Source organism: Rhinatrema bivittatum, chromosome 10 (genome assembly GCF_901001135.1).
Source record: "Rhinatrema bivittatum chromosome 10, aRhiBiv1.1, whole genome shotgun sequence".
Classification (NCBI taxonomy): domain Eukaryota; kingdom Metazoa; phylum Chordata; class Amphibia; order Gymnophiona; family Rhinatrematidae; genus Rhinatrema; species Rhinatrema bivittatum.
Window position 1 is genome coordinate 63792725 of NC_042624.1, and position 26647 is coordinate 63819371.

The window sequence follows — 26647 nt, forward strand, 5'->3', positions numbered from 1 at the left end:
ACCTATAAGCTAATCACAGGAAATGCCTGCATGTTATGGCTTTCAAGCCAGTACAGGATTTGCAAGCCACAAAAATTGAACATACTTAGCAAGAGTAACGCACACATCACAGCGCTGTAGTTGCACCCCTTCCATTTCAGCCTTGCTGAAAATGCCAGTGCTATGTGGTGCCATAGTCACTGTGCACACAGCTCCTTACAAGCTAGCCTTCCTCTTGGTGTTTGCATGCTCCGCAACACACATGCACCCGACTACACGTAGTGATGCAATTTAAAAATAATACTGTGAAAATGGTGAGGCCCTTGTCCATCGTGATGTCATGTATGTAGCGTTAGCTTCTTGGTGAGCCTACAGCAGGATGCACGTCATGCTCAGTGAATGCAGCATTAGGGATCAGATAGTGTCCTCCCTTCACTTGTCATTTGCAATGACCTATGACATGTCACAGTCTCAGTTTATTTTCTAACCACTCTTACCACATCCACATCTATCAGGAACAAAGATTTACATCATACAGGCCAATGGTAAGGTGTGTTTGAACCTCCTGCCTTCAACTCTCCCCTTAAATATAGCTTTACTCAGATAGGAATATGTTACGGATGTGCAAGACCATTGTGCCTTATACTTCAAAGCCATTAATGCGGTGCAGATGTATGCACATATGTATGAACAGTTAACATATGCTGAGTATTGGCCTTTTACCTATACATACAAGCTCTTACAGTGCATTAGTGAAATCTGAGCACCAGGAAAGCACATAGGCTGAGCAGTCCTGCCCCAAATTGTTTGCAGAATTCCATTGCCAAAACCACTGCACACGTTTCCATGCTTTCATAGTTGCATGCCTTTGCTGATGCACATGTGTGTCACAACTCCTGGGGAATCAGGACAAGCTGCTATCCTCTAGACTGAGCATCATGTGCTGTATGTCACTTTGACTATTTGTTCTGTGCATGTCAGGTCTGCTGCTTCATTGGCAATGAAGTGATCTATGTATAGCATTAAGGGTAGAGAAAATCAGGTCATCTGAAGAGGTCATGAGCCTACCAGCTGCTCACACGGTAAAGGGCACATAGTGCTGAATGTATAGCCTTACTGCTCACAGAGCTGTCATGTCATTTTATGCTGGCTGATGGCCTTTCTGTGGCCACCTAAGCCCTTCAGGGGCCCATGCCACAACCTCACCCTAAATAGGTGTAATGTATGCCTCAGACAACATTTGTTTAGGTGCCCAGCTACTTATATTTGCCTTGGAAGGACTCTGATTAACTCATTAGAACTTAGGGTGTCATGTAAAGCCTTTTAGCCACACACACTGAATGGGAGAAAAGCCTTATTCAATTAGGCCCTTAGTGAGAAGCAGACACAGAGTTCAATGTAGTTTGATGACAAACATTTGATGAACCAACTCATTGCACATGAGCAGGTGCTGGAAGTGGAGCCAGTCGTACATACTCCAAACATAAGTGTATGTCACTCGGTGAATGACCTGCTATGTTTGCCTTGGCAATCGCTCAGTGTGTGGGTTCTGCAGAACTATCTGAGGTCCCTCCCTTGCACTGCTATCCAGACCCTTAAGCAGACAGTGTGTGCAAATTCATAAAGTGCACACTGCTTTTTGACAGCATTGATAGAGTGGTTGCCCTGTTGAAAGCGGGCGCCTCTGAAAGGCCAGAAATGGACAGTGGGCGACTTGAAAGGCCAGAAATGGGCAGTGGTTGCAATGGCCTGACTCCTTGTACTGTTACATTTCCCCAAGTACACTCAGAGTTAATACAAAGAGTTCATAGAGGGGAAGGTGTGCTGGTTGGCATTGTGACATGATAAAAATGCTGTATAACTTGACTGCAATAGTTGACATTTGACTGTTGTGTGCACTGTGCCCCCCCCCCCCCCGCACCCAATGATGCTTTACCATGTACTAGTTGGAGTTGGCAGAATAGTTAAGTTATTAACCTACCAAGACCTTAGGTTGACACAGAGCCTTGCAACTTAATGGAGGGAAGTTGTGCTGGTTCTTAAAAGTGCTGTCAATGTGGGGATGCTGTGATGGATGGAACATAGATTGGTAAGAACTAGGTAATGATATAGCTGTTGGGCTGATTCTTATGAGTGGTTAGCATCATGCAGCTTTACACACAGCATGTATTGATGTACCAGGTGCAGGGGTAGGCGTGCGTGTGGTTGGGCGTGGGGGTAGGTTAGCTTGCCTGGTGGCTGAGGCCTAACAGAACTCCTATTGTAGGGCCCATTTTTACTGTTACTGGTCTGCTTTGCCTCCTCTCCATGCACACTTCACATAGAGGTAGGCACCCCAGCCCACATCTTTTGACACTCACTCTGTGTTGTGTAAACACTGGCAGGGTAGGCCAACCTTGTTTGTGTCATTTGAAGGACTGTACCTTTCCCTTGCAGACTTAGAAGTGGTGTGGCCACATCTGCAGTGAAATGTCTGGGACAGGCCTTGTTTGCCACGGTTAGCGCTTCACCTGTACAGTATCCTAACAAGCCGTGCCACAGTGCTGAGTAGGTGCTGAGGGTTGGAACAGAGTAATAGCTGCTGAGTGACAAGTGGGGAGGAGGAGTGAGATAGTAATGTGTGGTCCACAAATCTACAGGAGAATAGCACAGGGTGTATAGGGCTGCTGTTGGGGAGCAAGCACACTTCCACAGACTGACTGCCATCCTAGTAGGCTGCCTTTGGGATCTGGATGCTACCTGTAAGGTCATCCTTACCTTACATGTATTATACTGATAGGAACATAAGAAATTGCCATGCTGGGTCAGACCAAGAATCCATCAAGCCCAGCATCCTGTTTCCAACAGAGGCCAAACCAGGCCACAAGAACCTGGCAATTACCCAAACACTAAGAAGAACCCATGCTACTGATGCATTTAATAGCAGTGGCTATTCCCTAAATAAAATTAATTAATAGCAGGCAATGGACTTTTCCTCCAAAAACTTATCCAAACCTTTTTTGAACCCAGCTACACTAACTGTACTAACCACATCCTCTGATCCCCAAGCCATGCCAGTACAGGGGTGGCAAGCAGTCTCTGGAAGTGAGCCTGGTCTGTAGCACCAGCACCAGGCCTCTATGTTATTCACCTGTGGACATTATGGACCACACATTACTACCTCTCTCCTCCTCCCCACTTGTCACACAGCAGCTGACACTGTGTCAGTACTCTGAGCAAGTACATGTCATATTAGGTTAACAGTAAAAGCTACAAATGGAGGCGTTCCCACACACTTTTATTCCTGACACCAAAAAGGGGGTAGAAAATCTCGTCTAGTAACTTCCAATTACCGCCACACATGTACACGTACACAAGATTCAGTGTTGCCCGTAAAGCCATTCTGCATTTCACATACAGGGCCATGAAAGCAGGAGTTAGCTAATAGCATGGTGTGTGAAGAAGGCAACAAGAGGCAATGTTGAAGGTCCCCAGTTATGAACGTCTTCGTAACCTCTAGCTGTTTTCTTACCAGCATACCCTGAGGTTATGTGGTAAGGCCTAGGCCAGATGGTCTTGCCTGCTACATAAGTGCAAAGTAGGATTATGCCAGTGCATTCTAGCATGCAAGGTCATGTGGAGGGCAAACCTTTAACTATCTCAAACATTAATACAAAAATCACACAATGAAAGGAGACCAGGAAGTTTGTTTTGGAAAATAGTGACCACTTTATTAACAAAGACATGTAGTGCACTGTTCAAAATAAAGTGAATGTCTTAGGTAATCACATTATGCAAGAACAAGGTAAGAAAAAGCAAAAAACATATTACATTCTGTGTACACCTGTACAAAAATACTTTGAAATGGCATCATTACACCTACAGGCTTAACATCTTATCATTAATGTACAATCATGATTACAACTAAGAATATAGAAAGAGGAAGTGGCACCCCAATAACTACAGCACTTCTGTAATGTTAAAGGTTACAGCAGCACTACTATGTGCTATAAAATAAAGGCCCCAGATAGTCCCTGTTGAAAGAGTACACTCAAGGGGACAGCCTCAGGGGCAAGGCAGCAACTTTCAAGTAAAGGCCGCAGACAGTCCATGTTGAAAGAGTACACTCAAGGGGTAGAGTCAGGGGCAAGGCAGCAACGTTCAGCATGAAGGCAGCAGGAGCCAAAAGCAAACAATTCAGCATGAAGGCAGCAGGACCAGGACTGGAGACTGCAGCATGGACACAGCAAGGGCAGCAGAAGACCCAGCAGCATGGAGGCAACAGGAGGCCCAAGAGGAGAATCAGCAGCATGGATGCAGCAGGAGACCCAGGAGGACACCCAGCAGTATGGACGCAGCTGGAGGCCCAGGAGCTGACCCAGCAGCATGGATGCAGCAGGAGGCCCAGGAGGAGATCAACAGCATGGACACAGCAGGAGACCCAGGAGGAGACCCATCACATGGAGGCAGAAGTTGCAGGAACTGAGATGATTCACTAGCAGCATGGAGGCAGCAGGAGCTGAGATGAGATGAGACACTAGCAGCATTGAGTAGCAGATAAGACATGATAACAAGAGGCAGCAGGTGCACACAGAGTGGAGGGGAGTTAAAGGAGGCTGGAATACATGCAGAGCATTAAGGAGGCCTTCTTAGTTAGTGTGCTGAATGAAAATGGTTGAGAGTACATTATCCATTCTGCATGCTGGCACAGCATCTCAGTTGTGAGGCCCGGCCCAACTGTCTTCTTCCATCTAGAGGCACAGGAACTCTGTTGTGAGGCCCGGCCCAGCTGTCTTCTTCCATCTAGTGGCACAGCAACTCTGTTGTGAGAGCAGGCCCAGGCTTCTCACAAGCATTTTCTTGTTGGGGCTTGTAGGGCAGGTGGTTCTGTTTATCTTGGCCCCCTGCCATGTCATGGCTTGCCATTTGGGAGGGGGGCATGTCTTTGGAGGGCCTACCCCTCGGGCATGTCCCCTGACAGGGACTGCTGCGGAGTATTGACTCCACAGAGGCAGCGGAGGACTCCTACGGCTTTTCTGGCATCCATTGGAGGATTTGTGTGAGCACATTGGTCTTGTTGCTGATGGCAGCAACCAATGTATTCATATTTTGTGTGTTTGCTGCTGTATCCTGTTGGAAGATCTGGTTCTGCCGGTTTACAGACTTCCTCAAGGCCCATAGCTCTGCACGTATGTGCCTCATCTCAGCAACATGATTCGGTGCTGCAGGTTCTGGTGTCGGTAACTGTCATTGCAAGATGGGCTCCTCCTGCTGAGGGCATGATGGTGGTGCCTAGTGCAGTAGTGTGCTGGCTCGTGGATATGTGTCTATAGGCTCCCACACCTGGCTTCCTTCCCGCATTAAAGCCTTGAGGCTCAGGGACACATCAATTGTGCTTGGTGAGCCCAGGGGGGTCCAGCATGATCAATGAGTGGTGACGCTGTGGCTGCTGCTGCTGCTCCTCCTCCTCCTCGCTGACCTGGGTCTGTGCATCCATAAGGAAGGGCTTGTAGAATGGTGGTAATGCAGGCTGGTCCCTGGGGCATCCCAGCTGGTCCCTGGGGCTTCCTAGCTGGGCCCTGGGCTTCCTGCCTTTGATCATCAACCTAAAGTATTCATTGATATTGTCACAGATATCACATATAGCTACAGCATCATTTAACAATGTTTTGGAAATGGTCCACCTTCTCTCCACATCTACACATGGAGAGTATGCAAAGTATGGTGGGGCCAGGTTATTGTTCCAATTTTTGCTGAGGTCAGCAATTTAACAGTATTATTGCAGCAGATACTAGGAAAAGAGTTATGAAGGTTGGAGTAAAGGAAATTATTCTTCTCTTTGGGATATAAGAACTGTCACAGGTCTCCAGATTGAGGTCTGTCATAAGGTCATGGAATTCCTTCCTCATCTTTTGAGTATCCCTGCCTGGTCATTCGGTGCTGCCTAATATCGGGATCACTGGTAAGTTAAAATCACCTTCCAGCACAATTTCTCCCTTTGCAAAGCTAGATAGAGCTGGTAAAAATTCCTTGAGGAAGTTAATGTGATTTTCATTAGGGAGATAAACTGAGTCCAAAGTAAAATAAACATCTGCTAATGTCCCTTTTAGCAAGATATGTCTTATCTTTTTTGCCGCTCTTCATTTTATCTACCCATAAAGAAATATCTTTGCAAATTAGGATACCCACTACATTTTACTTACATGATTTCACATATATGGATTCTATCAGTAAAACCTCTCTCAGATAAAGGAAATGTTTCTTGCATACAAAAAGTAATTTAGAGTTTGTAATTTTGTGAATAATCTTTTCATTTTGCAGGGTGAGTTCTTGTCCATAACATTTAGGGTTGTTCAAGAGACAGTAGAAAGCTGGTTAGGCATGTGGAGAAATCCCAGTGTGGAATCCACCAAAGCAGGAAGTAAATTGCCAGAGCAATCTTATAGCATTAACATATAAACAAAACCAGCAATCACACGCCCACATCAACTTGATGTAAAAATGGACTTGTGTAATTAGGGGAATTTCTGCAGCTTTCTAATCCATGAAGGGCTTGTCTCAGCCAGGCAGCTTAAGTACATCTTGGCCCAAAAGGGGGCAGCCAGCAAAACAGATAGTGAAAAGATAGCTTTAAGAAACAGTGACATTTCTTTATGGTTCATTTCTGTCCCACCCATTTCCCCTGTCCTAGCCTCCAAAAGGAGTCCTCTTCCTATTTAACTGAAAATTATCACATCGTTCCTTTTCCTGCTTCAAAACAGCATTTAAAACTGCACTTGACATCCTGTCTGTCCTCAATAGCATCACCTCATACCTAACTTCTTAAGGACAGTTACAGCAAGAGAGAGACGGCTAATTCTCTTTTTGTCCATGTATAACACAGCAGAATTAACATGACCTCCTAATAATATAGAAAAAATGTCACGTGGAAGAATGCCGAAGTCTCCCTCAGAGATCTACAATAATTAATCTTCATTCTGGACTTTAGGAAACCCCCGACTCTTCTGTGACTGAATATCTTTCTCCTTGACAGTGCCCCCTTCAGTGGCAACTTGGAATTTACTATATTTTGGTACCACCAAACGATCATCAAACGGCTGCTCTGTCCCCTCAAACCTGTGGGCGCTCCGACTTTATAACGAAGCTGTTTGGGCACAGATTGCCTGCATCAGGAGCTCTCTGAAAAATGGATTTCTCTTCACAGTCCTGCATCGGATGACCAAATGCTTTCCCCGGACCTCATGTCTCACTGTCAGAAAAGATGCTGGACTATGAAGAAAACGAGCCCCCGAAGCAGGTATACTGTGCCAAAACATCATCGTCATCAGGGCTGAGCATCTATTGGTCTGAGCACACCCAGCAATAATATTTTTTATGAAATATGTGTGGATGCATTTTCGAACATAAAAGGGCCAATAATCAAACTGCCCACACTGGTGCAAAGACCATGGGTAATTTTGCTTTGAATATTGCCCCAGGAAATAGTCCCTGTAGAGATTTGTGCCTGCTTTCTCTCCAGATACTTTTTTCTGGCCAAAACAGTGCATGTAGTTTTGAAAATGTAAAACTAGGTAAGGTCTATAGTCAACCACTATCCTTTTGAGCAAGTTAACCAGATAAATATATCTGGCTAACTTGGCTGGGAATTTCAGAGGCATGGCCATGCTGCCAAATATACCCAGTTATCTAATACCTAGCTGGATGAGTTTATCCAACTACCTTTAGACCTGCTCGATAGCGGCTCTGATCTGGATAATTTAGCAGGATAAATCTAAATATCGGCACTTATCTGGATAAGTAGCTCCACCCAGAATGTACCCTCCTACCTCTTCTTAGCCAGCTTACCATTTATCCAGGTAAATAGTTATAAACAGTTATCCGGCTAAGTGGGGCCACTGAACACAGCTGCATATTAAAACAGCGTCACTTAGCCAGATAAATCCAAAGTTATCTAGCTAAGTAGCATGAATATGGAGCTCCGTGCATTGTTGCCTCCTGTAATGTCACCTTACATGCAGGAATGCCTCCAAACTACATCAGTAAAGTTATGCATGTTATATACAATGCACAAAATGTTATCCATATACATCAGGGCAGGGGTAAGCAGCTCTAGTGCCACAAGCAAACCTGGTTTTCAAGGCATCCATGATGAATATGCATGAAATAGATTTGCATACAATGGAGGCAGTGCATGGAAATCTATCTCATATATATTCACTGTGGATATCCTAAAAACCAGACCAGTTTATGGCATTCTAGGACCAGAGCTGCATATCCCAACGTAGATGGTGGGTAATTATCAACAATAATTATCAACGTGAGTAAAACACTGCTTTCCTGGGAAAATGGCTGGTCAAAAAAGTGCACTCACAACTTGATTTGGTCAAAGTTCTTCCGGTTATTTCATTTATTATTAGAAACGGTGACTCCTTTCTTATACCCCACAAAATTTAAACATCAAATTTGACAGCAGTCCCCTAGAAACGGTGACTCCTTTCTTATACCCCACAAAATTTAATCATCAAATTTGACAGCAGTCCCCGACACGGTCCCGTGTTTCGCCTGTCGGCTGCTTCGGGGGGATCCTTAACAATTCTGTGTGGTGATCAGTCATATATTTTACAGGAGCTCCTGTAATAAATGAAATAACCGGAAAACTTTGACCAAATCAAGTTGTGAGTGCACTTTTTTGACTGCAATATTTAAAATTGTTCTCCCCATTTTTAAGATGAGGTTAGTATGCAATAAAGATGGATATTATACATTAGGGGTGTTCAACTCCAGTCCCTGGGGGCTGCAAAAGGGTACATTTTCAGGCTACTCCTAATGAACAAGCATGATATAAATCTGCACATATGCTGCCTCAAATGTATGCAGATCTGTTTTATGCATCTTCATTAGGGATAGCTTGAAAACCTGAATGGGTATGTGGCCCTCGAGGATCAGAGTTGGACCCTCCTTTCATTGCTTGTAATCACAGTGCTGGCTGTCTCATGCCCCTCTCTCCACCCCCACCCCCACAGGCTCTGCACCTGGGCCACAGAAATGAAGATAGGTAACATGAGGATAGTTGTGCAGGGCTGGCCAGATTAGCCACTGAATAACACAGGCCTGGCAGAGCTGATCAGAATGGACTGAAAAACAGGAGGAAAAAACACCCAGGCACCCTTTCCAAGTCAGAGGTTAAAACCCTTAAGTGTCTGTGGCAGTAAATATAGCAGAAAGAGTGAACATGTAGGCTGACTAGTAGCTGGCAGTATAACTGCAAACAAGGAAATGATGCAGAATAAAAGCACAAGCACAGCTTTAGCGTCAGAAGCATAAAAGCTGCTGTAAAAGCAGGACACTGTGATAGCAGGACTACAGTGAATAAATAGAAAACACTGATTTCCAGCTTTTGTGAACTTTTGTGCTCTAGGCAGGCGTTAATTTCTGAGTGCAAAAATATGCGTATTGGACACACATTTTTCTTTTTTTAAATTTTGGGCGAGTAACTAATAGCCTCATTGTTGTGTCTGTCGGTGCCCAACGCCCTCTCTCTGCCCTCCTTACCTCTCTGGCGCCTCCCTCTCCGTCCGCGGGAAGACTGGCTACCGCGGCGTTCTCCTGCCACTTGTCCTCGGGCGTTCCCGGACCGGCTCGACGCTGCAACCACGTTTCCTGAAGGCCATGCCGCGCGCGGCATGGCCCCGATTGAAGTACCGGCATTGGCGCAAATCTCAGGGGTATCCCCCGAAGATGACGTCACCCGCGACGGATATTTAAGGTCTTGGAATTTGCTAACACATCGAGTTAGCAAGGGTTTTGCTACCTAAGCTACTCTGCCTCCTCGGACTTACCAGAGGTACCCGCTCCTTGGGGGCCTCGCTCTCTCCTTGTTTTTTCAGGTGACAGTCTGGAACCGGTACTCACTCCTCGAGGGCCCTCATCCCAGACTTACTTCGTATACTCTTCTGAATGGAAGTCTTCACTACCAACTATCTCAGCTACATCAGTGAGTTACCATCGTTCTCTCTGAGCTTTCCCTGGAACCAGGTACTCGCTCCTCGAGGGCCTAGCCCTATACTTTCCTGCTCATGGGCTTCATTGGGACATTGTGTGAGTGTTACATCTGCATACCCTGCCTACTCACTATATCTCAGTCTCTCTTCAGCTCAGCCTCCAGGGATCGCTGTTCCATTATCTGAGGGACTACAGCCCAGCCAGGCATTCCAGCTCACTACTGCCACCTCTGGTGGTTCAGTATACTGTCTAATAAAAACTGGTGTGTGTCTGTCTCCTAACTCTGAGCCTGACCGGTGGTCCCTCTCGGGATCATTCCCTAGGGGCGTGGTCATCTGCCACTGGTCCAAGGATCCACCCTCAACTATCTGATTGCTCCTCCCATCAGGCATCAGATCAATAACAGATTGCTAACTCCAAGCAGACTGTTAACTCCGAAAATAACAGATTGCTAACTCCTCACGGAGAACATAACACTCATCAACATGCATTGGCATGTGATGAGCGCTATTAGTTTCGCTGTGCGTTGGATGCGTGTTGTGGAGGCGCTAATCCCCTTATTGCATAAAGGGTTGTGGACGCGCCTACACAACCCGCGTCCAACTGCGGGTTAAACAGTGCACTCGGCTGAGCGCGCTGCATTGCATCGGCCCCCTGGTGTGTGAAAAAAACAACAACTGGCAAAATAGGTAGCCATGAATTTAAAGTTGTATAGCAGCCCACAGAGGAAAGGCAAAGGTCTCCATTTTTTAGGCACGTTTCGCTATAGCTAGAGTGCCGGTTGTGGAGGCTTTGCCTGTTTGCCTATCCGTCTAAACGCATTGCTGTGACAGCAGGCGTGGCTGTGGACCCTTAGTGAAGCAGCCGTGCCCTTTGGCACATTGCCTGTCACTTGTCAGGGACTGAGCACCTGGAATGGAGCGCGAGCTGAGAGGCAGGAGTCTCTGCCGGCACCGCGGCCATGGCCACCGCCACCACCCCCAGCACTACAGCTCCCCCATCTCTGACCCCAGAGCAGGTTTCAGTGGGAGAGAGTGGAGAAGCAGCGGCTGGCAGTGTCCCCTCCCCCCCACCAGTGCTTCCCAACTGTTCCAACTCCGCAGAGTTTATAGGCTGGGAGTTTGGGAATAGGGATCTGAAGGAAGCACACCGCTGTGCACTGCTGATCGCGGGCACTTTGCAGCTTGTCGCACAGCTGGGGGGGGTTTTTTTGTCACCGGAGGGCCACTCTAGAATTGTGAATACTTTTCAGAGTGTTTTTCTTATGATGTGGACAGCACGGCTAGGTCATGGCTCTGGAGCGGGGTCAGAAGATGATGTTGCTTGGTGGCGACAGCCCCACACCCTGGGGCAGCACTGCATGTGCCTGATGAAGCACTGTCGCTCTGCCCATACGCCTGCCCCTGCCGCTTGTTGTTTACTCTGCTGCATGAATCAGTGTCAGCAGCTTCATCTCTTGCTGCACCATCTCTGGCGCCCAGAATTTAAGCTCACGTCATGTTGCATTGGCCCACTTTGTTCTCCTCTCCTCACTGCCACAGATGTGTCATTGTGAGCACGGAAGGGCGAAACACAGTAAAGCCTTTCATAAGTGGCACAGCTACCCACAGTCCTCTGCCCAGCACAATATAACCTAGGGAGATAATGCCAGGGGCACATGACTGTAGGGTGGCAGGACGTACATATCCACTGACGGCAGAGGCTATGTCCTTGACCTGTTCTACCAATAATAGCTGCCAGAAAATAATCCCAGTATAGCTGCAGGGGTAGGAGTCATCTTATTTACAGATTGCATTAGCATTACTTCTTAATAAATTAAAAAAAAAAAGTAAAAAGTGAATGTACAAAGATTAATGCCAGGGTGCATGCATTGTTGTTGGAATAAGTTAGAGCTCCCCTGGGCCCTCTTGCAAAGATCTGTGCAAACTGGTGCAAGACTGACACCCGGGAGGGTAAGTGTGTGCTACAATATCACAATGCAGCTCTGCTGCCCTAAAACTCAAGCACCTAAACATGAAAATAAGGAAATGATCGATTAGAGGGAGGATTCTGTGGTCATAATGCCTAAATGAGGAAAAGCATAGCACAAGTTTAAAAGCACCAGCAATTATCAAAATTATTTGCATGATCAGTCACAACTGCTTGGTTTTTAGGGGATATTTAAAGGATTGCAAAACGTAGCCCCCTCCCCCCCCCCCCAAAAAAAAGGAAAGTAGAGGGGAGGGCTAGGTCAGAATTGCAGAGTACAATACTGCAGTGGCACTGGGACGCTGAGTTGTGCTGCTGTGCAGAATTCTGCTCCACAACAATCCACTTTCCCAGGGGCGATGATCACTGACTGCACAACACTTCAGAAGCAGGAACCAGATTCAGATATTGAACCTGGATCTCCTGTAGGGGTAGCAAGACATGCAAGAGCTGATCCCTTGCAAGCACATCTGACAAATATCCGTTGTGGATATCCTGGAAATCAGAGCCGTTTATGGCAACTAGAAGATGAGGTTTACCTATCCAGGTAAAAGGCCTGCTTTCAGACAAAATGAAGTTTACAATTTGCGACTGGTCCCAGTGTCCCCAAACCAGCTGCGGTATGGGGATTTCCAAATAAAGAGGATACAAATAATACGAAGCACTTCACTCAACAGTGACCAAACCCAAAGGAGAATCTGATCTGACTGGTGGGCACCAAGGATCAGTAACGAGAGGTCAATCCCTTTATCTAAACCAGACATAAATAAGCAGAAATCTTGCAAGACTGCTGGGAGCTCGTGAGCGGCATGGCACCATTTTGCACTCATCATCTTCTTGTCAAGGAAGGACTACATTGGGGATCATTTTTTAATCCATCCAAAGTCTGAACTGGACTAAAGATATTTGCCAGGGAAAATAAAAGCTTAATTTGTGCCAGAATTTAGCATGAATACAGAATCCTTCCTATTAGAACAGCACAAGGTTGTGCCTCAAATTTCAGCTGGATCAATTGTATTTAATATATCCTGACTGCTCAGTTAGCCCAGATTGTTGGTTTAGTACTGGAGGGTAGGAATGTACACAAAAAAATGTTCAGTTTGGATCATTTTCTTTCTTTTTGGGTATTTGTTTTTTTGGTTCATTTAAAGTTTATTTCAGGTTGGTTCTTTTGCTGAACCGAAATAATCATTAAAAAATGAACTAGGATTTCTATGGGGCCTTCTAACCACTCCTTGCCCACTGAAGCAGCCTGCGGGGCCCTGACCCTAGCTAGCTGGGCTAAGCCTAGCTCAGCCAGGAGGACCTCCACAGACCCTCCAGCTCGCCCTCCTACCCCCCCTCCCTCCAAATCTGCCACAGCTGGGGACCTCTCCAACTTCCACTTACCACTTTCATAGGGGTCCTTGAGGAAGAAAGAGGCTGGAGCAATGCCCATTCACTCCTGCCCTGCTGTAATCCTCTAAAGAATGGACCCAAAAAGCAAATCGGAAGCCGATCCAGTTGGCTGTGATACAGTAAAGACAATGAGAATCGGACGATCAGAGCGTTCTGCAGGTATTAATGATATTGTGACAGTGTGACAGCAGCCCTGCAGGCATATTTTAAGTCCTGCTAATTGAATTGCCCCTGAGGCAGCTCTATGAGCGAAACTCGGCCAGAGTCGGGCATTGAAATAAAGGGCTTCTTCTGATCGTCCGATTCTCATTATCCTCTAAAGAATGGCACCAGCCGGCCCTGAAACTGATGCCAAAGTGATATCAAAATAGTGGCATCTCAGAGCCAGCCAGTCATAGGTTTGTACAATGAGGCATTAATGCTTATTCTTGGGGACTGGTCATAAGGAGTGGGAAAGATGACAAAAGTAATGGATGAGGGCCTCATGTTGAGAAGTGTTACAACAGCCCCCAAATTAGATGCTGCTGAGCATTTGTTAACTCAGCGCAGCTCTGGAAATCCAGATTCTGGGGATAGGATAACCAGTAAGGCACAGGGGATCACACTCAGTCACTCCACAAAGAAAGTCCGAACACCAAGTGTTGTATTCCAAAACAAAAGTAAAAGTTTACTGAAGAAAAATCTATCAGGTTAGCAGTGCAAAATACAGCAAAAGAAGTCATCCTTCCCAATATAGGAAATACACGAACCAAAACAGCGCAGTTTTTAAACAGCCCAACATACAATTCTCATGAACCTTGAGTAAAGTATAGCAGAAAAACAGACTTCCCTTGGCTCCTGAAAGGTCTTCTGACCCTCAGATACCTCCAAGACCCCAGAAATCCTTCTCTTCTACTTGTACAAAGATTCTCAAATACCTTTTTGGTGGGAAGCGACCTGGGAATAGTAACTCTCCTGGAACCGCTTTCAAAGCTCAAGAAAGATGGATAAGAAAGGCAGCTATCTTGGAGCCCCGAAGACCACAGGCCTTTGGATGCCTCTCCATCACTCCAGGGAAAGGCTCAGCTCCTCTCATGGAGTCACCCATGCAACCTCTGAGCACTGCTGACCCATCTTAAGGGGTGGAGCCTTGCCCTCATTCCCAGTGACCGCTGCACCCGTGGAACCTCCCATTGCTAGACGTTTCCTCTTTTCATTCCATGGTGGTCTGGTGGTTTTACATATATGTATTAAAAAACTGGATCATTACTGTTTAGTTTATGAACTGATCTGAAATGCAGTGGCACGTTGCATTGCTGCATGGAAAAGTTGACCTCCTCTCACCAAACCATTTAACAAAGGCCATGGCCTTATAAAATCTTTGCACCAAAGCCTCTTTCAACATAAGTCCAATGTGAGTGCTCACAGTTTCTGCCCCCCCCCCCCCCCAAAGGAGGCAGTAAGAGATTAAGTCGTATTGACACACTACAGCCCAAAACATCTAGCCTAGAAGAGAGGAGCTGATGTCACTGGGAGGCAGTTGACAAACCCTACCTGACGAAAAACAATAAACAAAAGCTGGAAAAGAGACCACAGAAATTTCCTTTTAAGCAACAGGAGACTGGTCTGCCAAATTACATGGCACCCAGCACAAGCAGACGAACACCTCCTCTCCCAAAATCAGCTCCTCAGGTGGTGTAGGCAAGATTTAATGAGCAGGAGGCGCAGTACTGCAAGGAGAGACTGCAGATCATCTGGAGAGCAAGTGAAAGATCAGAAAGGGACATACAGAACAAAAAAACAAAAAGATTTAGGCCGAGACCAGGTTCTTCCCCAATGACCTTCTTATTATGTACTGTAATCATGAAAAAGAAATTTGTCACAGTTCATAGGCAGTGTGTATAATCTTACCTGGGAACTTTTCAGTTCAGGGCACCTTGAGACTGGGGTGGATTAGCTGGGGGGTGGGAGAAGAGGGGCGTTGCATGTGAACTTTCTCTCTTCCATACTCCCAGCCCTCTTCCCCTCCCCAGGCTGAGCCCCAGCACGCTGAACCTCCCCTCCTTTCTTCTCCTCAGGCCAGACCCTACAAATCCTCCCCAGACTGGTACTCGGCACCTTTGCACCTATGAAATTGTGTCTCCTCTTGGCCCAATTCAGATACCAATGGCACTTTGTACTTGCTTGGGTCCGCATGTGCCGATTTCCCTGCCTGCTTCTGGCCCATGTAGGCCGATTCGGATGCCTCTTCTGCTTCCTCCTTCCAGCCCAAAGCCTGATGTCTCAGCCACTTTCAGGCCATGTGGCTGCTTATTCCAAATTTCCTCCATCTGAATGCTGACACAAACTGATGCCTGAAGATTTCCCAGCTGAATCCCTGTGACCTGGCAATTTCATGGAATTTCTAGAGGCTCCAGATTTCGTTCTCCAATATTTATTTTATTTATTTAAAAACTTTTATATACCGGTATTAGTATGCATACATCATACCGGTTTACAATGTAACTTTAAAGGTAGAAATTACAATGAACAGGGAGGGCGAACAAGGAGGAGTATACAAAGAGCAGGAGGTGGAGGAATTAAAGCAATAAATAAAAACTGCAACGGACTATTTACAGGAATATACAAGGCGTAGGCAAGATACTTGCAGAAGTCGGTGTACTTAATCAGGGTAGGCTTGTCGGAAGAGCCATGTTTTAAGTTTTTTTCTGAACTTGGCGTAACATGGCTCTAGCCTGAGAGTGGTAGGGAGGGCGTTCCATTGTTTAGGGCCTGCAATGGATAGTGCACGGTCCCTAGTAGAGGAGAGGTGGGCTTTTTTCAAAGGGGGAATGGAGAGGGTGCCTTTGTTGACAGTGCGAGTGGGTCGTTCAGTGCGTATAGGACGAAAGGGTTCATCCAACCAATTGGAATTGTGCGAGTGGATGGACTTGTGCACTATGGTTAGAATTTTGAAGAGAATTCGGGATGCGATGGGGAGCCAGTGGAGTTCTTTGAGTATTGGGGTAATGTGATCAGCTTTCCTTGAGTTGGTGATGACCCTGGCGATGGCATTCTGGAGCATTTGTAAGGGCTTGGTGGTGGAGGAGGGTAGGCCAAGGAAGAGGGCATTACAGTAGTCCAGCTTTGAGGAAAGGGTGGCTTGGACAACGGTGCGGAAGTCATGATAGTGGAGGAGGGGTCTGAGTTTCTTCAGGATGTGAAGCTTGAAGAAACCTTCTTTGAGGATGGAGTTGATCTGTTTTTTGAGATTGAGTTGTTGATCTATGATAACCCCAAGGTCTCTTACTGTGGGTTGGGGTGTTATGACGTTGAAAGCTGGATCGTTGGAGATCGGTGGTTTGGGAGGGAGGTGAGGAGAGATAAGGAGCAGCTCTGTTTTGGAGGAGTTTAGAGCGAGGTGGATGTTGGTGAGGAAGTCATTGATGTTGGCAAGACATGTGTTCCAGAAGGCGAGGGGCATCTGAGAGAGAGTTGTGAATGGGAATGACGATTTGAACGTCATCTGCATAGAGGTAGAATTTGAGGCCGAGGTCTGTGAGGAGCTGACATAGAGGTGTGAGATAAATGTTGAAAAGGGTGGAGGAGAGGGAGGAGCCTTGTGGGACACCTTGAGACAAGGGATAGAGTGTGGAGTTGGCGTTTCCTATCTTGACGGAGAACTTTCTGTTAGATAAGTAGGATTTAAACCATAGTAGGGCTAGGCCTGAGATGCCTATTTCGGATAGCCGGTTGATGAGGAGGTTATGGTTGATGGTATCAAAGGCAGCTGAGATGTCGAGTAGGGCGAGGAGGTAACAGTTGCCTCGGTCCATGCCTATGAGTAAGTGGTCCGTGAGGGAGAGCAGGAGGGTTTCTGTATTGAGGTATTTACGGAAGCCGTATTGGGCTGGATGCAGAATGTTGTTGCTTTCTAAATATTCTGTAAGTTGGATGTTTACAATCTTTTCCATAATTTTGGATAGGAAGGGCAGGTTAGAGATAGGGCGGAAGTTAGCGGGGTCTTTAGGGTCTAGTGTTGGTTTTTTTAGGAGGGGCTTGACAATAGCTTGTTTAAGAGCATCTGGGACAGAGCCTGAAGAGAGGGAGGAGTTTATGATGTCTGCGATGGGTTTGGATATAGTGTTCGGGATGGAGAGGAGGGATTTTGTGGGAATGGTGTCTGAAGGGTGGGAAGCTGGTTTGAGTTTTCTGAGAATAGATTCCACTTCTTTAGCGGAAGTCAGGTCAAGGGTTTGGAGGGTGGGTGAAGTGGGGGAAGGTTGGAGGGAGGGGGAAGGGGAGGTGGATGGAGAAGGGTGTTGAAATCTTCGGAGGATGTTGGTGATTTTTGTGAGGAAATACTGGGCGATTTCTTCGCTCTTAGTGGAGGCATCATTCTCAGGGATAGTGGGCTGAGAGGATTTGGTGAGGTTGGCAACATAATTGAAAAGGGCTTTCGGGTTGTACATGTATTGGTGGATCTTAGCTGAAAAGTAGTCTCTTTTTGTTTTGAGGGTGGTTATTCTATATTGGTGAAGGGTAGTTTTGAAACTTGAGGCGAGTTGGGGTGAGGGGGCTTTACGCCAGTTTCTCTCACGCTGCCTGAGGGTATTTTTTAGGGATCTTAGTTCAGTCGTGTACCAGGGTTGATGATTTTTTGTGGGTTGGGTAATGTTACGTCTGGAGATGGGGCATAGTTTGTCAGCAATTTCAAGAGTCATGCTGAGCCAGGATTTGATGGCAGTCTCTGGACTGGAGCAGTCAAGGCTAGTGGATGTGTTGGAAATGGCAAGAGCCAGTTCATCTCCAGAGCAGGGTTTCCTGAAGGTGAAGGTGGTGTTGTTTGAGGGAGTGGGGGTAGTAGGGAAGTTAAGGGGGAGGAGGGCTTTTATGAGGAAGTGGTCGGACCAAGGTACAGGGGAGCAGGTGGGGGGGTGGGATGGTAGGAAGCAGTGGTTGATGAATATAAGGTCAAGGGAGTGACCAGCTTGGTGCGTGGGGGAGGCAACAATTTGTCTAAGGCCTAGAGCTTGGAGTGCAGTAAGGAATGCCTCACAAGAAGGGGTAAGGGGGGTGGCATCGACATGGAGGTTGAAGTCTCCTAGTATGATGGAAGGGATTTCAATGTTTATGTTGGCAGATAAGAATTCAATTAAGGGGGAGGGGTCCCGTTCGATGGATCCAGGAGGGGCATAAATGAGACAGATTTGCAGTGAGGGGGCTTTGAAGAGGCCAATTTCTAGCTTGGAGGGTGATGTGGTGTGGGAGAGTTTGAGATTAAGGTGTTTCTTGAAGGCTAGGAGGATGCCACCTCCTCTTTTCTTGGGTCTTGGAATGGATAGGAATTCGTAGGATTGTGTAGGTAGCTGGTTCAGGAGGGCAATGTCTGTTTCTTTGAGCCAGGTTTCCGTGATGGCACAGATGTCTGGCTTGGTGTCAGTGAGGAGGTCATTTAGGATGGGGGTTTTTTTGGAGAGTGATTGGGCGTTGAACAGAATGATGGAGAGGGTAGTGAGTCCAAGGAATTGGTTGAGGGGGGTAGTGAGGATAGGGAGGAGGGATTTGTAGGGGGGGGTGGGACGGGGGGGGTGGGAATGGGGGAGTCTGTTGTGGGGGAGGTGGATGCGGTTGATGTGTTGTGTGGTCATAGTGGGTGAGTAGGCAAAGGAGGAGGGAGGGAGAGGGGGTAGGTAAAAAGGAAACTGAGAGGATATAGGGTAGTACAAGGCGGGGATTAAGGTATCAAGGAGTTAAACTGAGAGAAGGGCACTGAGGGAAGGGCACAAAGCTGATTAGGTAGGGTAAGAGGTGTAAATAGTGTACCATGCAGGTTATACAATGCAGGTTATACAGCTTAGATAACATGCACAAATAACAGAATAGAGCAATTTAAGGTGTTAGGGGGAGTAGTCCAGTGGCTGGGAGGCAGGCTCATGAGCACCTGTGAGAGGTGAGATAGGCACTTTGAGGAGGTGCCCACTCACTCGGAGGTCCTGGAGCTGGATGGGTCTTGGCTGAGAGGCTGGCAAGTGAGCAGCGATACCTCAGGGTCAAAAGGGACTGCTGGGTGAGAAGGAGGTCCGTGTAGTACTTTAGGGTCTTCCAGGGTCCTTCAGGGCGGTCCGAAGGGGCTGCCCGAAGGGGCGCTCAAAGGGGCAGGCCCCTTTGTCACGCTCCTTCGGCGCGTGACGCAAGGCGCGTGACGCTTGACCAGGTTAGATTTTTATAGATGACTCTTTTCTGTGCGCTCAAAAGTGATGTCATCAATATGGGTCTTAGCATCCAGCACAGAGATTTAAAAGCGGAGTCGTTAGAAGCAGGGCAGTCTTCCAGCTGGGGGAGGGGTCAACAGCCACGAGGTGGAGGAGGAGGAGAGGGTCCAATGGAGGGCTGGGTGCAGGAAACAGCTCAATCCAAGCCCTGGATCCTGGCTTGCAGAGCAGAGAAACAGGCTTTGAGAGGCTAAACCTTCCCAACATAATTTGCCTGAATCATCACAGCTGTAAAACATAGTGATACAATGACAATAAGTTAGTGTGTAAAATAATTTGTTGGCTTGCACGCCTTCATTTAAATAATAGTTAAATAAAAGGAATAATGGATCATGGAATGTAATGAACTCAAGAAGAATTGCAGCTGCTGATCTCTGGGTGCTTCCCCCTCACAATAATGGGTGATCTCTGGGTGCTTCCCCCTCACAATAAAAAATAATGGGTTATTCAAGCAAGCTTTCCCAGACACAATTTAATGACACAATCCAAGGACACAATCCAAGGACTCCTCTAAAACATTCAGCCATTAATCATGCCATTTGCACATAACTTGTAATTTGACTTGTATATCGTTTAACAAGTTTATTCTTTCCTATTTCTTCCTCTTCACCAAGTTTTGCTACCCTTGTTAATTGTAACTGTACCTTCGGTCACCTCAGTTCTAGTTTGATGTATTTAATGCACTCCCGTTTCATGTAAACCAGCAAGATATGTTCTCATGATTGCCGGTATATAAAAACCTTAAATAAATAAATAAATAAAATAATGGATTAATCCTTCGTTTTTTACACTGAAATGTACCAAATCATAGGGTAAACTGTCCTTAATTTATGGACAAGTGTGTATGCAAAAAACGAGTGCAAATGACCACAAAAACGCTTAAAATGAACAAGGGGAAAGTGAAAATGAAACTAAAATAGTTGTTGCAGGGTTGACTCAAGAGATGATGCCTCTACCCCCGCCCCAGGCATGGCGCAGGTCCAGTCACCAAGAGGGAAGGGAGATCCCCATTGAAGTTTTCATATTTCAATGCACTGCCTCCGCTGTATGTAAATCTATCTCCTGCATATTCATTTTGAATGTCCTGAAAACCAGACCTGTTTGTGGCATTCGAGGTCAGAGTTACCTACCCCATGCACTGGCAGAATACCTCACCTCAGTCACACATGCAGAAAACAGAAAAACCTTGAATTACAGAATAAAGTGACTATGAAGTATAATAGAAACATGTAGGCAAAAACTGAACTGGAAACCGCAAGAAGCACAATGGAAAACAGAAATATTACATTCCTAATAAAACATCAAACAAATCAAGAAATATACACCATTAATAATAGTAAAACCATACCAATAAAAAGAATAAATATTTCAAAACAGCTGACAACTAGAACATCCAACAATTAAAAAGTCATAAACAATTGTAAAAGTTTCCAAACACTAGAGGTGTGCAGTCATTTTTAACGAATTAGTAAACAGGAACAAAATTGTCTATTTCATCCTGTTTCGGTAAGGCCATGAACCGAAAAAAAATGTCGACATTTCTTTAAAATTGGTATTTTGTGTTAGTGCGCACTAACAGGACTTAGTGCGCACTAACAGGACTTAGTGCTTGCTAACTGAAAAAGCGTCACTTGGGGGCGCAGTTCCTTAGCTAGAGGTATGATTCTACATTCCCATTCACTCTCTCCTTAATTTCTTGTTAGTGTTGCCAAGGTTGCTAGGTGGTGTTTATGGGGAATGTCCAGTGCCTGATAACAAATGTAAACAAGCAAGTGATATTATAATACCATCAAGTTTTAGTCAGCAAAAGCATGTAATGCAAATGCACATTTTGAATTTGTCAAGCCCTTTATATTTTAGTAAAGGGGTCCTGAAATTTTGGGATTTGCATACTTTTAATTCCCTTGGGCTAAGGCTAAGGCTGAAGCTGAGTCTATGGCGACAAGACCTGGTCCCTAGGCCTGGTGCTTGCATCGGCCCTTAGCCTAGGCTGAGGACCCAGAAATGAGACCCAGCCTCTGGGTCACGCCTAGCCATTAGGACCTGGCATCGGGCCTGGGTCTGAAACTAGGCCAAGGCTTTGATATCAGACCTGAGTCTAAACTTAGGCCTTGATAACGGGACCCAGCCTCTGGACTGGGTTCCTGCATCAGGCCTGGGTCTCAGCTGAGGCTTCAGCAACAGGATCTGGTCTCTGGGCTGAGTCCCAGTGTCGGGCCTGGGCCTAGACCAAGGCCTTGGTGACGGGTCCCAACCTTTGGGCTGGGCCCTGGTATCAGGCCTAGGCCTAGGGTCAGCCGTGTTGTCAGATCTCCCCACGGATGGATTAAATGGGGGTCAGGGAGGTTCCTGGCGCCAGGAAATTTCGAGGGTGTTTCAAGAGGGTTCTTTTTTTTTTCCCCAAAATGAAACAAAAAAAGAAATCAACAAAATCTTGTGAGTTTTCCTGTTGTTTCGTTTTGAAAATGTTATAAAATGAAATAGGAAATGTCATTTTTCCATTCTGTTACAAATAAACGCACATCCTTAATAATTATGCATGTTTCTTCTTCCAAACTACATCATGAACCCCAGAGTATGGTAGCAAAGGCAACAGGCAACACAGCAGAGCAAGCAGGAAAGAATAAGATATAGACCATAAACGGTCTACAGAATCAGAATAAACTATTTTGACCTTTCAGAAGGTTTGCTGACCCACCTTCTGGAACAAGAGATAGGGGGACATCTCTCTTGCTTTTATCAGAGGTGGGTCAAGATCACATCGAACCAGTGGGTCCTGGAGATGATATGAGAAGGATATGCGCTGGAATTTTGCAGTATTCCTCAGGACGTGTTCCTGGTGTCCCCGTGCCACTCCCCACAGAAGAAGCAGGCAATGGAGTTCACGCTTCAAAGGCTCCTCAGGCTGAGGGCTATGGTTCCGGTGCCCACGTCTCAAGAAAGTATGAGGCCATATTCCATTAATTTTATTGTGCCCAAGAAGTCCTTTCGTCCCATCCTGGATCTCAAAAGAGTCAAACGTCATTTGAAGGTGACTTATTTTCGCATGAAAACCTTATGCTCTGTGATAATGGCAGTGCAGTTGGGGGAGTTTCTGACCTCCCTGGGTCTGTATGAAGCCTATCTTTATATTCCCATCTATTTGGAACACCAACGGTTTCTACGTTTTGCGTTTTGGGGCACCATTATCAGTTTTGGGCATTGCCCTTTGGTCTAGCCACCATCCCCAGAACATTTTCTAAGGTTATGGTGGTAGTAGTGGCGGCCTTGAGAAGTTGGTGAACACTATATGCCCAATGCTGTGGTCCTATCTACAGGTGCTCGGCTTGATAGCGGCAGCTCTGGAAGTGGTACCGTGGAAGAGGGCACATATGCGTCCTCTTCAGTGCTCTCTGTGTCTCGTTAGAACCTGCAGTCTCAGGACTATTCGGTTAGGCTCCACCTGCTGATGGAAATCTGCTGCACCAGCTGGGTATGACCTGGTAGGTTCCAGAAGATCTCCTTGTTTTGCTGTAAGAAAGCTGTCTGTGCGGTGGACAGCTGCTCTCTGAAAGGAATCTGGGTTTGTTCCACTTCAGGTCCAACCTCTCCTTCTTGCACCACTCCACACTCCTGTGCAATCCACTTAGGAGTCTTAGAATCTTAATGCTACAGATCTGTATTATACAAGGGAAAGAGTTCTGACAAGTCCAATTCTTCACTGGACGAACCGGTTGTGAGCTGATTCCAGAGGCTCTTAAAGTTTGGACGGTCCCATCCTTACCACCACAGGGTAGGGTAGTCAAGGAGAACTCCCACCTCAGTTTTGTCTTGGCTGACCAGGATCTTCTGTTGTACCTGGCTTGTTGGATACTGCTGTTGGTGTCCATGTATGTCTGCCAGGGTCACTTCTCAGTCATAGTCAATCAGGACTTGCTTCACTAACTCTCTTTGAATGAGCATTTTTACACTCCCAGAGTCCATTAATGCCTGGGGTGGAATGCCATCTAGCTGAACCACAATCACAAAAGTAGAGACTCCCTGGCTGGAGACATCCACAAAATTACAAAAGTCTGGGGCCACAGCATTAATGTCTATTGGTTTGTCTTCCCTGTGTGGCAAAATGGCCCCTTTCTCCACAGCTGAAAAATGGCATTCTGGCTGAGGCTTGCATTTGTGGTTAAAAGTCCTGCCAGACTTGCGCTACTTGTTGTTAGGGCCTCTGGCTCTTAGGACTCCGTCATCCTCTACCTGGGTCTGGTGGTATTCCCTGACCCTGTGGTAATTTAGGGATGGACTGAGTTTGATAAACCTCTGCTATTTCCAATGCCGTCTCTAGTGTAAGATTCAGGAGTCTACACACCCACTGTTGCATAGGCATTCTAGGTCCAATAAAACAAATCGGAAGGCGGTCCAATGTAGCCAAGGCAAACAAAACAAAAGCAGGACCGTGTACCAATAAAAGACTTCTTTCCACAGTACACGGTCTTGCTTTTGTTTTGTTTGCATAGACATTCTAGGCCATCTAGGAATTGTTCTAGCAAAACTGTGTTGGCTACTTCTACCCCGGTCTTTCCTTCTGGGTGCAGCCACTTCCAAGCCACATCCTTAAGTCAATGGAAAAGGTTCCGCGGGTTCTCCTATGGTTGAAGGACTTCTTGACAAAATCACTGTCAATAGGCTTCTGAGGTGAGTCCTGCACTCTCTAAGATGGTTGCTTTGACTTCCTGATATGTGGCCCTCCTTTCTGGATTGGTGGTCTGGAAGGCCTCTTGACTACTCCCAGTGAGTAGATTCCCCAGATAGGTTGTCCAGCTATCTTCTGACTAGCCTGCCAATTGAGCAGTCTGTTCAAAATTCTTCAGGAAGCAATCAGGATCTTCTCCCGGGGCCATCTTAAATATGACTGGCGACAAGGGTTTGCATGGTCTGTGCTAACTGAGTAAGCACTGTGTTTTGCTGCATAAATTGTTCTCACAGCACCTGTTGCTGGTCAATTTGGGTTTATAGAGCATTCTGCAATTGCTGCTGCCCTACAGCAAGGACCTGGATCACTTGGTTCCATCTTAGCTGCTTTCTGAGCTGCTTCCAAACTGGATATCACTCTGGGGAGAGGGGGAAAAAAACCCTGCTGGCCTGTTTGGCCCTGACTCACCTCTTGAACCCTGACTGTACAGGTGGGCTAACCCCTTGGCCTGTAGCTTCAGCTGGGTGAGTGAAACTGGGAGGCCCCAGGAAAACAGAAAAAAAACTCTGTAGGGTTTTTTTTCCCCTGCTACTGTGGCTGAGGGCTCCTGCCTGTGCTTCCTGTTTAAGCTAAGATCTCACTGTTGCCACCATATGTGGTAACATAGCCAGTCGTGGTTTAGGAAACAGCCAAGAAAAATAAGGAAGCAGATTCTGCCTGTTTCTTTAGGTTCAGTTTATTTACAGTGAGAAAGCCAAAATCAAACAAATGCAGCTCACCGTAACTTCAGGTAACACACAGTCCTCAAACATAGCAGGTCTTTGGGTAGAGTGGGTTTCTGTCTGCTCTCCAGGGCCTGACTAACTCTTCTGGGTCCTGCCTTCTTATTCTAGACTGAAGGGATCCTCCCTTGGCCCAGAATCCCTTGCTGAGTCGGGACGTAAAGAGGAACAGGCCAGACAGCTGTCGCTGGTCCCTTAAGGTGCATCTGCCCAAAGCAGATCAAATTCCCACATGGAAGCCAGCCCCCAATCCCATTATGTCCCCTTTAGGGTTTCAACTGCTGCTCTCTGCAGGGTACCACAAGTTTTCCAGGAAGCACAATGTAGCCGTATCACTGCTGCCTTGGGCTGCAACTGTCACTTATTACCATTCTCTTGCCACTAGAGATCCTAGTCTAGAGTAGCTGTCCTCGGGTCAAAAAATGGAAGCTACAGTATCTTGCATGGTTGCAACCAAATAGTTCAATTTTTATTTCATCAGTTCAAAACACTTTCTTCCAAAATGTTTCCAGCTTATCAAAGTTTATTTTTGCATACTTTAGATGATGAGTTTTGTAATAAGGTCGATCATCCTTCTGACAACTTTCCCATGCAGATCATTGTTGTGTAAGCAACCCTGTACTGTTTACTGTGGACAACTTCTCCAGTGTCAGCTAAACTTTTCAGCAGGTCATTTACATTGATTTGCGAGCTCTGTTTTTTTAGGCAGTTCTATCAAAGATTATTCTTGGTTTTCCGGATTTTTTCTTGAATTCAACAATTCCTTGTAACTTTGATTTCTTAACAATATTCCTGACCATGGATATGGCTAGTTGAAAGTATTTAGAGATTATTTTTTTATAGCTTTGAATTGCTTTGTAAATTACCTTCAAATCCTCCGACAGCTGCTTAGAGAAGCCCTTGGTTTTTGAAACTAGAAAGAACAATAATCTCACAATCTGATAGATTAGAAAAGTCAGAGTATTTGTTCAACCATGGAATTGTTGTCATCTGACTAAATGAAGGCCCAACAAGTCAATCAACTTTTTGGGCCTTATTCATTTTTTTTAAGTAAGTAGTAATGGCTCAACTGGAAGGGTGTCAAAACTTTTGCACATGCCATAGTCACTGTTTCAGTATTTTTATTCTGTTAAAATAGACAAAAATAGTAATTTTGCCTTACAAATTGCAGAAAAATGCTGTTTAACTTTGGAGATTCATCAAATACTGTTGGACCAGGATCTATACTTTTCCATGCAACTGGAATGAAAAGGAGTAACTGCGCATAGGAAGGGTAAATTGTACTTTACCTTTAGAAAATGCGCATACTTCTCTGCCAACAGGGGAGAAACGTTCCAGGGGATGGAGTCTGGCCAGTACTGGGACTTTTGAGTATGCTTTTTTATTTTTAAAAGCATACACATAAATTTTGGGGCAAAACTGTGTACACCAAATAGTAGGGGTAAATTGCGTGCTCAAAGTTTTGCCAGGATCATTTCCAAAACAGACTTAGGTGCGATGTCCGCTGTGAAAATTGGTGTAACTTATGCACGTATTTGCAGGCTAACGTATGAACCGTGTTACAAAATTATCCTCCCTATGCTTATAACAAAATAAAATTTACAGTAATCTGTGAGAAAACTGATAGGCGCAGCAGAGGG